The following is a 12,059-nucleotide window of genomic DNA, read 5'->3' as shown; positions in this document are numbered from 1 at the left end:
AAGAGCCACCCTTATTAAACCTAAAAATGCACATGGCGTAGTCTTTAGGGGTGTGCAAAAATTTGATTAACCAAATTATATTACTAAACTGAATTGCATTGCATCATAAAATAACTGAACTTCTTGAATAGGTAATGAACTGAACCATTTAAATCAAACAATTCTAATTCAATTTAAAACTGGTTCATAACCAATTTTCTTTTATAAACTTCTTTAATTATATAAATAACTTTTTTTATAAAAAGAAGAAGAATTATTGAGAATAAGAAAAATGGAAATTAAAAAATATTTCTAATTAAGAAAAATAAAAAATATTTTATTGAAAATTTTATAAAAACAAGTGTAGTTTTTTTAGAAAAATAAAAAAAATTGTATTCCATAAAATAAAAAATATTTTTTTCTGAAAATAATTATTTTTTTATTCATTAAAAAAATATAATTAAATTTGAAAAAAAAAATACTTTTTCAGAAAAATAAAAAATTATAGTTTTTTGAAATAAAAAAATATTTTTTTAGAAAAATAAAAAATTATTACTTTTTTAAATAAAAAATTCTGGAATTTTTTTTGAAAATTAAAAATTCCAAAATAAAAATACTTTTTGTAGTGAAATTTTTTCCAAATTTTAAAATTCATCATTCTGAAACTTTTTATATAGAAAAAAGATATAATTTTTTATTCTGAAATTTTTATTTTTTCAAAAAAAAAATATTCTGATTTTTTTTCCCTGAAAATTAAAATTAAAAAAAAAATTGCCAAAAATTTTAAAAAAAAAATGTGTTTTTTTACTTTTTTTCAAAAAATAAATTATTTTATTTTATTTTTAGAAATAAAATATTTTTTAAAAAATAAATATTTTCAAATATTATAAAAAAAAGTATTTTAAATTTATTATTTTTTATGAAATTAAAAAAATTGATTTTAAAAGAGTTTAAATTATAAAATTGGTTTATAACTGCAAACTGATTATAAACTAGTTTTATAAACACAAACTAGTTATAAACTAGTTTTAAACTGAATTGAAACTATTTTAATAGTTAATTGCATTTTTATTGAAATAGTTATTATAAACTGAACTGAACTATAAATGTGGTTTGGTTCAGTGCAGTTCATGAACCATGAACACCCCTACGTAGTCTTGAATGGAATTAAACTTTCAGATGCCCTTAATACACACAAAACACTTCGTAAATTAGCCACCTCTATTTTGTCAAAAAGTAGTACGGGATCAATCTTTGTATTGATGGAAGGGTGAGTCTATAGATTAAGTTCTAGACTAACTCCTGAATACAATTTGAACTCATGATAATGTGTTTATTTTACCACACCGTGGATAATCTGAAAGTTAAGTTTCGTACTAACGCTCGAGATAGTAAGTTTTCCTCATGGGTAGTAAGTTTGTTATAAATATGATATATTTTAATAAACCATATATTTTAAGTCATTTATACAAAGTATATACAAACTATACATTATTCACAAAATACAAACCATAATACAAATTATCAAAATACAAAGAAAAAGTCAAGCGCTAAGTATATCTGACCCCTTAGTTCCTCCTCTGCCTCCTATACCACGAGGCATGATGTGCCTCGGCTATCATGGCATGTACGGTGACTATCTTAGGTGTGTCTTCCTCAAACTTTCCTCTCTATGTCCGTTCTCCCAATAGCCATAATACAATGATAGATCGACATTAACAACATGGTTCGCCGTACCCTGTTCTTCTTCCAATATATCTTGATGAGTTGGCCTAGGTGGATCTCCCTCTACATCTGGTGTCATGTAAGGATGTGACATTTTAAAATATCATTGGATGTAATTGTATACAACACTCCATAGTTGAGGAATTGGCACACTACCTTACTAGTACTCTGTAAATATCTCAGCATCATCTCTACGGAGGATTGTGGGAGGAGCATCAACGGTGGGGGCTCTAGGAATACCCTAGAGATACACAAACTGGTGCATGACTCACTCAGGTAGATGTGGATACATAAATCTTGACCCACAAGTCAGTCATTTGGAGTAGAAGGCTATCTCATCGAAGAGGTGTGTCTCACAGTGATCGTTGTACGGTGTGAAGGTTATATTATTTGCTCGATACGGTCAAGATAAACTCAGAATGATTGATCACCTGATTTTCTCTGAGCAGGATGAAGATGCAGGCACGTCGTAGAGCCTTGTTGTAGCCATCAACATATGCCCAACCAGAGAGACGTGGAAAGTGATGAAGGATCCATGCCTAAAAATGGTTCAGATGAAATATTAGTAACGGCGTAGCACAAATTTTATGAAATAGTAGTAATATTAAAGGTGTAAATATATTACCATAAATAGTATGTTGCTTGTTGTCATGTGTCTAGTCTTCTATAAACAAGCTTCACCTAACTTAGAGTAGAGGTAAACCAAACAAGATGCCCCCAAGTTATACTCATGAATCATTTACAAGTCAATGGAGTATCTCAAATAGACGGCGTCGACATAGTATGTATTTTTGTCCATAAATATGGATGTGTCAACCAAATATACGAGGTATGACCATAATGCACATAGTATATGATACTCAACCAGTGCATAATCACCATCACCCTCTAGCCGTACTCGGGTGGTATCTACACGGCTTCTCAAGAAATCCAAATTTGGCATGCCATCCTCTAGTCTCAGCTATCTCTAGTTAGGCATCATTTGGGTCAACTCCCAAATATCGCACCATCATGTCCAGTGTATCAGGTCTAATGATTATGGAGTAGTTTAATAATCTTCTCGATCAAAAGATGTAAAAGGAATGACACATCATCAAGTGTGATGAACATCCCACCGATCAGAAGATGAAGTGATGACGCCTTTGAGTGTCATCTATCCACGAAAGGAGACAATAAATTGTGGTTAATAAAATTATAATCAATACTTCATAAATCTCTCAGCTCAGATAGTTGCGTGATATCATAAAACCATGGTTCATCAGGGTGCAACAACTTCACAATCTTCTTACTGTGATTGATACATTTTAACGTCTCATGGTGCTGTAAAAAAAATGCATCATCGTCAGAAAGTTCAAATCTTATAACCCGTGCTTAAGAGAATAAATACATACTTATTTTATCTCCCCATCTCACACGTGCCAAACAGTCTACATGTATATAAAGTAGTGAGGTGTCTTAGAGAAGTCATGGAATAAACATCAGGAACGACAATAACAAGTTAGACTTATGGGGATTTTGGGGCAGCAGTAGGGGACACATGCCTCCGGGAAGACGATGTCAAAGACACGTGAACTCAGGAAGATGATGATTCTCCATCAAATGAAGTGGCACCAACGGCTAGACGCGAGGGTCTAGCTTTTTCCCTCCAAACGGAAGCATGTTGAGTCACTCTACCATGTCTCAATCTTTCTTGGTTGTCGGACATTTTACCATTAATTAAACCAGTAAAATTATATCATAATCAAATAAGTCAAACCCAGAAGACAGAACAGGCAAAAACAAACAAGTTATGCATATAAGAAAAATCTGAAATTAACTTTCGTACCATACAAAACCAGAAAAACACAGAAACGCAGAAATAGAGCATGTCATAAGCTCTAAACTTCAAAAAAAAATCTAAATGCATGTCTCACTAAATAACCTATTATGTATTTAACTACATTATAATGTATCATATACAACCTATTATGTGTTTAACTACAACCTAATGCATCACAAAGGAAGTGAGAAATTTACCAAACATGAGAAGCAGACGATTTTTATTTAATGGAGTAAATTAGAGATTGAGAAATGTCTTAGGATTGAGTGCAATGCAGTAAAAGATGTGACAAAACTTGAAAAATTATGGAAATGGAGTTTGCTCACGAGCTTTATTTTGCGTTTTAAGTAAGTTTCTAAAATGAAGGAGGAGGGAAGGTTTGGCTCGATTATATAAATCAAAATGGTCCACAAATTAACCTCCATAAAAATACGGAGATTAACCTCTCAATTATTTCATCTTTGTTTTGTCATAGGTCTGAGACTTGAATGTGGTTGCATTTTGGGTGCATCCAGAAATTAAATTTCCGATTTTATGAGCATTTGTTGAATTTTTACCACTGTGGATGAGCACCACTAAGGTTGCAAAGAGCAATCCCTTTTTTTTTATTCAGATGTTTACTTCGTAATTGCTTTTGGGGTGGGAAAAGTCCTTTAGAAAAATGGATGTCTGGTATATCTAGCCCAAGTGTTACATTTATGATGGGCTAACTTATTCTCTTTGGGAAATTATGTTCCCGCCCTTATGGTGTGCCTCACACCTCTGAAAATCCAAAACTATCATCAGGTGTTTTGGAGATGCATCTCTGGACGCACCTTTAATCACCTTACCCTTCGTAAATCAAGCAGCCACCCCAATTTTGCCAAAATTTAGTCCGGAGATGCACCTGCAGTAGTTTTTGTGGTGTATTTGGTGATGCATCTCTGAAAACACCACTAAGTGCATTTTAAGCTATTTAAACAACACTATTCCAGATATGAATCTTCAAAATCTTACATGCATGGAAATTACCATCAAAAACTTCAGAAAACAAAGAAGGAGGGTCTAGCGCGCGTTATATATTAGTTAAACGCGTTCAGAGATGCATCTTCGGAGAACCCCTTGAATTTGAAAATAAAGGGTTAATCCGGATATGCACATACGGAGATGCATCTCTGAATTTGATTTTGGAAAAGTGAGGGGCACTCACCCATTTGCGCTTATTTTGTACGAAACAGTGTGTCCGAAGATGCATCTCCAAAAATAGGGGACATTTTTTACTTTTTGCCAAGGGTTTGGGAGAACATTTAGAGGTGGGAAAATAAATTCTCTTTTCTTTTGTCTGCATGTGACTAACCTATTTTATTATTATTAGATCATTTCACTGGTATATAATAGGTTAAATGTATTCTCCATCTTTTAAATTTAACATTTGTAGCGATTTGGTTGTTTTGGATATTTTAATTCTAAAACCATTCTTTAAGTATCTAACAATGTATAATGATGTCCAAAATTTAATTGTCTAATACACACCCGTTAATTAGAAAATTAAGGGAATTGTTTATTGCACCACATGCATTACTTATTCATCTTGGTAAAAATTTAAAAATACCTCTTCGCATCGTCCTAAATTTGAAATTCGAGTGCATCATAAATCTTTGAACAACATCAAATGCAAGTAAAAATGTGTTTGAATTACAAATTTTGGAATCATCCTTTCCTGGAGATTGAAATTTGGAGTCACCTTATGCATATACACACACAATACACATCTAATACATACTCAGGTGTTTGTTCGGTTATTAAAATCCGAATTCAACTAATTGTTATCACATACACAAAATTCATAACAAAACTTTAACATAGATTATCAAATACACATAATTAGGGGTGACAAACAAACACGTTCGTCTCGTTTAGGCCCTCCCCGCAAAACCACATAAAAAAAAGGAGCGGGCGGGGCGAGAATACTTTAGGATGCAGGCTTAAAATCTTGGTCTGCCCCGTACTAAAAGTGAGGGTGGGGCAAGACGCGCCCGCGGGCACTTTCCCTTTTAAGCCGAAAAATACAAAAGTGTTTTTAACGTTTGTTCCTGCAAAAGCCCGTAAAAAACGGGGCAAGGACATTAGAGGGTGTGAGCCTAAACCCTTGACTTATCCTGTACTAAAGTGTAGGAAAACTGGCATGCTTAACAGGTTAGGCCCGTTTTTTCACCCATACACATAATACATAACATAACTTAACATATACCTATAATAACATTAATATAACTTAGATGCAACATAATACTAACATATACCTAACATAACTTAACATATACCTATAATAACATTAAAAAAATGGAAAATAACCCAAAAAAAGGGCCCAAATTCCCTTAAATTATTTTTTAAAACCCTTTGTCTATTGCTTGTATGACGATACAATTAGAATTATAAATGTCCCTCTCCTAGTCTCTTCTTTCAGAAATGACGAGTCGGAGATGTCTCAGAAGAGTCTCCTCTTTCATTGTTGTTTCTTCCTCCCTTCATCGATGATGTGGTTGTGTTTATCTCTTGTTGTGGTCGCGATCATCTTTCATCCTTCATGCTTGTGTTATGTTCTCTCTTTCTCTTATGTTCTCTTGCTACGTGTTTGTTAAAGTTGTTCATTGTTGCTCTATTATGTTTGTTTCTTTCTATGTGTTTTGTAAAGTTGCTCGTTGTGACTCTATTTTATTTATTTGTGATTATTTGTGTTGTTGCTTTGTCCGTTGTGTTAGCTTCCATAAATCAATCATTCTTTATGTAAGTGTTCTTTGTATGTTTCACTTGGATGTTTTTTCTCCAAGCATATAGAAAATTATTTTGACTTACTACTTTCATACAGTCATACCCCTGCATATAAAGTTTGAGTAATGAAATCCACATTATAAGATGAAATTGAATCATTCAGTTGTTTATATTGCCATATGTTTCACTTGCTTTATATCATTTCTATCATCGTATGTTCCTTTTTATTCATTAGTTTTGTATTTGATTGAATTGTGATTGTTTTGATTATGCATTTTTTATTGTGCTTATTAAATAATTTTGAATTGTGATTGTTTTAATTTGTATGTGTGTGATTTGATTCTCTTTTTTCACTTGGTGTATGTGATTATTCATTCACTAAACCTTGTTTTGTTTCTAATGGATGTTGTTTTCATTCTTGTGTTTTGATTGAAGATATGTATTTATTCCCTTTTATATTTTGTTACAACTTTTTCTCTTTGTTACTTGCTCTCTTTCTCAAAATTTCTTCGAGCAAAATAATCGCTCATATTGATGCTCTCACTCCTAGAGCCAAAGGCACTAGAAAAAATATTGATGGAAGTCTGACTCATATTTGACGGGAATATGGGACTGATTTTCTTAGAAACAGTAAAAAGGTTAAATTAAAATATTGCTCCAAGACTTTTAGTGGAGGAATATTCAGATTCAAACATCACCAAGCTGGTAATAAAGATGATGTCGGACCTTGTGCTTTTGTGCTTGACATTAAATATTTGTTTATGAAGATTGTTGTTGAATTAGATTATCCAGATTAAAAAAAAGACAATTGGTGGACATTAAGAATAATGTCTGCGAGGTGGAAACTAAGGAGATGGAAATGTTTACATGTAAAATCATAGGGAAGTTTGTTGTTGGTTCTTCTACTAGAGTTCAAAAAACAATTAATAAAATGGCGAAAAAGTTGATGAACATGTAGCGAGGTTTTCTTTACAAGTGCAATTTCTTTCAATTGTATAAAAAATTAATAGTTTACAAAAATGTGTGAAATGATTGCAAAGTGTGGAATTGGTTATAAGCCTCCTTTCTATCATGAAATAAGAGAACCACTTTTGGATAAAGTTGTGAAGGATACTGATGTTATGCTTGAGGATCATAAAAAGGAGTGGAAGAAAATTAGTTGTTCAATTATGCCTAATGGATGAATTGATAAGAAAAGATGTTTGATTTGTAATATTTTAGTGAGTTGTCCAAATGGGATAAATTTCCTATATTCATTAAACACTTATGATAATTCAAAAACTACTGACAAGGTTTTTAAGATTTTGGATGATATTGTTAACTTTGTTGGAGAGGAGAATGTGGCTTAAGTTGTTACTGACAATGTCGCAAATTACAAAGCAGACGGTGAAGTGTTGATGCAAACATGAAAGAATTTATATCGGACTCTCTGTGTTTCTCATTATATTGATTTGATGTTGGAGGATTTTGAGAAAAAGCTAAAAATTCATCAAGTTACTATAAAAAAGGAAGAAAAATCATTACGTATATAAGGCAGAACAATGCTCATCAGTATGTTGAAGAATCATATTTAAGGAAAGGATTTGATCAGACCTGGTATTACGAGATTTGCCATAAATTATATGATATTTTCATGTTTGAATGATAAAAAAAGGAGCTTTGATGAGTTTCTTCACCTCTTACGATTGATTTCAAGTAGGTCGACGTCTACAAAAGATGAGAAAGAAGTGGTGTATATGACTTTACATAGTCGTTTGGGGGAAACACAATCACATGCTTGAAGATAATTTATCCTCTCATGGTGGACCTTAGATCGGTGGATTCTGAAGAAAAGCTCACCATGAGTTTCTTATATGCAGAGATTGATTCAGCCAAAGAGAAGATAGAAAACAATTTCAACAATGTTAAGAAAAGTTAAACCTTCTTAATTTTAATTTCTTCAATGTTTTAACTAAGCTTTTTGGTGTTTTTAATATAGGATGTTTGGTAATTGTATATATGCACCTATTTTTAAAATCATTGATGAACGTTATGATAACCAACTCCATACACCCTTACATGCCACAACATATTATCTTAATCCTCGATTTCACTATGGAGATAATTTGAAATATGAGGACGTTGAAGTTAAAAATGGGTTGTTCGGTTGTTTAAATAGGATTGATAATGATGTTGTTGATTAAAACAAAATTCTTAAGCAAATGACTTTGATAACATCATCAGGGTGTTTGATTGCATCATCAGGGCGCACCATAACTACAATCAATTAAAAATACAATTTCAATCAAAATTGAACAAATTCAATTTTCAATTTATGAACCAATCCTTCAAGAATAGGGATTTTAATCTCCAAAACATGTGTTCATATTACAGAAAGAAAAACTAAATTATCGAAATAACCAATAATATACATGTACATTACTTGAAACTTCAGTAGATTTTACGCCTTTTGATGTCAAAATACAGTAGGATCGTTTTTGCAAACTAAAATCTTGAACAAGAATGCAAGAAAATATTGGAAGGATTTAAGAATATTTGAGTTATGATCATGAAGAGTACTACATATGCATGATTATGCAAAATTATTGAGAAATAAGTGTGAGTTCTAAGTCACACATTGCTTAGAAAAGTGGAGGTTGAGCACTTTATAAGTGAGAGAACTTATACACATATCACCTTAAGATTTTGGATGAATATATGGTGTCTCTCTCACTTGTTTGGGTGAGTATTTGACCTTTATGTGAGTGTTTGACTCAATGTGTATACTTCTCCCTCATGATGACCCATCAGTGGTATCAGAGCCTGGTTTGAGTAAGGGACTTACTCCTTGTGTCGAAAGTCTTCCTGACCTGGTGGTCAGGCGGCGTGTCTCGTTGAAGTGTCTATGACAAGATAATGGTGTCTTTCATCTAGATACTTGTATCGTCGTTGAAAGACACATGTATCTTGTCATAGACACTTCAATAGGACACGCCGCTTATCCACTATGTCAGGAAGACTTTCAACACAAAGAGTTAGTCTCTTACTCGAACCAGGCTCTGATACCACTAATGGGTCATCATGAGGGGAAAACATACACATTGGGTCAAGCACTCACTTTAAAAATTTGGATGTGATATTTCTATCACTTGTTTGGATGGATCTTTGACCTTTAGGTGAATGCTTGATCCAATGTGTATACTTCTCCCTTATAATGACCCATCAAAAAACTATTTTTCGCTTGAATTATTTTGGATTTCAATTACTGAAAAGTCTGTCTGAATGTTGAAACTCGTGCATTTTTTTTACTTGGATGGGGACATGTTTCTAATAACGAAGAGATTTGCTATATTTTAGGTGCATCCTGATTTCAATCACTAGACACCTGCAAAAGGATAATTTCGTATTTTTATAGAATTTGTGAGATATACGTGTGTAATAAACATTATGGGGGACTTGACATTTAATTGAGTGACATGGAACAAAACGAAAGAGTGTTGGCCCACGTGAATTTTGTATCATCTTCAATATTAAGAACTTTATCTCTGTTGTAGTAACTAGATATAGTGATAGTATTTGGCTTAATAAAAATTCCAACTTTGAAACTAAGAACCGACTAGTTACTAAGGAGATAAAACAAGAGTGTAGTTATTTGATTCCAAAAAGAGACATTAAATTGCAGCCTGTCAATGATATAAATAATTGTTACTATTATCCGTACCACAATCTTTTAACAGCACACACTACTAATATGATTTAAAAGACTTTTGTATATATAATTAATATGAAAGAAGCCATATAAGTTTGGTGATGGTAGAATGACTAAAGCATACGTGGTAATGGTGAGGGAAGGAGTGAAAGTATTTGTCCTCCGGAGCGGAATTGTGTGTATATGAGATATGTATTTTTAAAATTTAAGATATTTTTTAAATATGGTATTTTTCTGCCAAATAGAATGGAGTTAGTAATTCCTTTAATTTATCTAGCTTGTTAGTGTGAAATAGAATTTATTGTTCACTGGAGTGGTGGTAAATTACCTTTTAATTTTACTACTAGTATGTGGTTCAAGATATTGTTACAAGTATTTTATTTTAAGGATTATATGTAATAACTGTCTGTGCATATAGACATATAACAGTGAGCTTGGGTGCAAATTCTTTACAATTCACTAATATTTTCCGGTACTGTTGTCTATCGCTGCCACCAGTTTGTTACCGCCACAGTTGTCTATAGTTGCCGCTCCATTCATCAAGATAGCAAATGCTCCTTTGTACGCAATCACGCAGTCTTTGTTAAGCTCAAATTGCGGTTACTTACTGCATGTCTGTTTTGATATCCAACATCTGTAATCACGCTCACCATAATTTTAGATCAGGATGGGACGTCTTTAAGGCGAGAAAAGCGTGGTGCCTTTCCACCAATCTGGTCCTTCTGAACAATCAGGTGCTTATATATAATGCCAAATCGGGTGCTATATATAATGCCACGTATTCATTATATTTCTTTTTTAAAAATATGTTTGGTACATAACAACATTTGTAATAGAGAAAGCTTAAAGACACAACACCATGCCATGCTCCCGCTGTCGACATGCTCACTCTTCACTCTGCACCGCCGTTGGTCTGCTGCACCGCAACCTAGTCATCGTCAATCACCACCTACCATGAACCTATGTTGCTTTCTTTTTCTTCTATTTGATTACTCTGTTTTCTTTCACAAAAATAATGCTCTATTGTTTTACAAGTATAGTAGAGCAATAACATGAAGCCCTCTGCTGTATATAAAAAATCACAAACAAGGCAAGCAATAAATTTGCAGCATGGAGGTGTTGGGTTGTGACCATTGTCAAGTCAGTCGCCACAACAACTCCACGGCACGGACTCCGACGACCGCTTATGTCTTGCGTCTACCCAACACAACCACGTCAACACAACATCTACCTCCTATAAATTTGAAATGGAGATGATGATGAAATAGATAAAATGGAGAAGGAACCAAAATTAGATTTTGGTGAAGAGAAGCTGAGAATGAAAAACATAAAAGAAAAGAAAGAGAGGCTGAGGATGCAGTTTTCATTTTGGGTGGTCCAATAGTGGTTGACGGTAAGACTGAGGAGAAAGATAGTGTTCTGGAGAAAGATAATGTACAGAACACGTGGCATGATCTAGCACGTCTAAGTGATCGAACTGTTGGAAATAGTTCAAAGTTATAACTTTCCAGCGTCAAAGTTACTCAATCCGGGTCCTATAATTTTCCTCAATGCAGGTAGCAATTACTTTTGTTATTATTATAGCTTTTTGAAAAAGAGCTGACCTACCCATCTGGCCAAACCATCGCATTATTCATTGGATTGGTTTGATTCGTAAAAGATATTACCCAAACCAAAATGTTCCATTTTTATTGGTTAGCTCCTAAAATCGAATCAAATCAACCTGTTACACTCCTAAATCCAACCTATGCAAGTAACAAATGACAAGGATTGGCAGAAGTGGCAAGCGAAACAAGAAGAACAATAACTAGGCAACTGAAGTCGAACAGCTAATAGATAAATAGAAAGAAAATCTATGCAGAAAAATAGTACTTGCTAAGATTAATACATGTTGATATACACATACATGTCGTGTGGTATACATGTTTAGCATAACCCATCAGACTATAGTATAAAGAATCGCGTGACTAGAGCTTGAGAAATTCCAGTTGAATCTCAGCAACAAAGTTCCAGCAGTTAGAATGCAGACTTCCAAGCTCTATTAAAGAGTAACTCCTTCAGCTCTTTAAGGAGCTGTTCCAAAAACAAGAAACACTCTGT

Source organism: Lathyrus oleraceus, chromosome 6 (genome assembly GCF_024323335.1).
Source record: "Lathyrus oleraceus cultivar Zhongwan6 chromosome 6, CAAS_Psat_ZW6_1.0, whole genome shotgun sequence".
Lineage (NCBI taxonomy): Eukaryota > Viridiplantae > Streptophyta > Magnoliopsida > Fabales > Fabaceae > Lathyrus > Lathyrus oleraceus.
Note: the sequence above shows the minus strand (reverse complement) of the source record.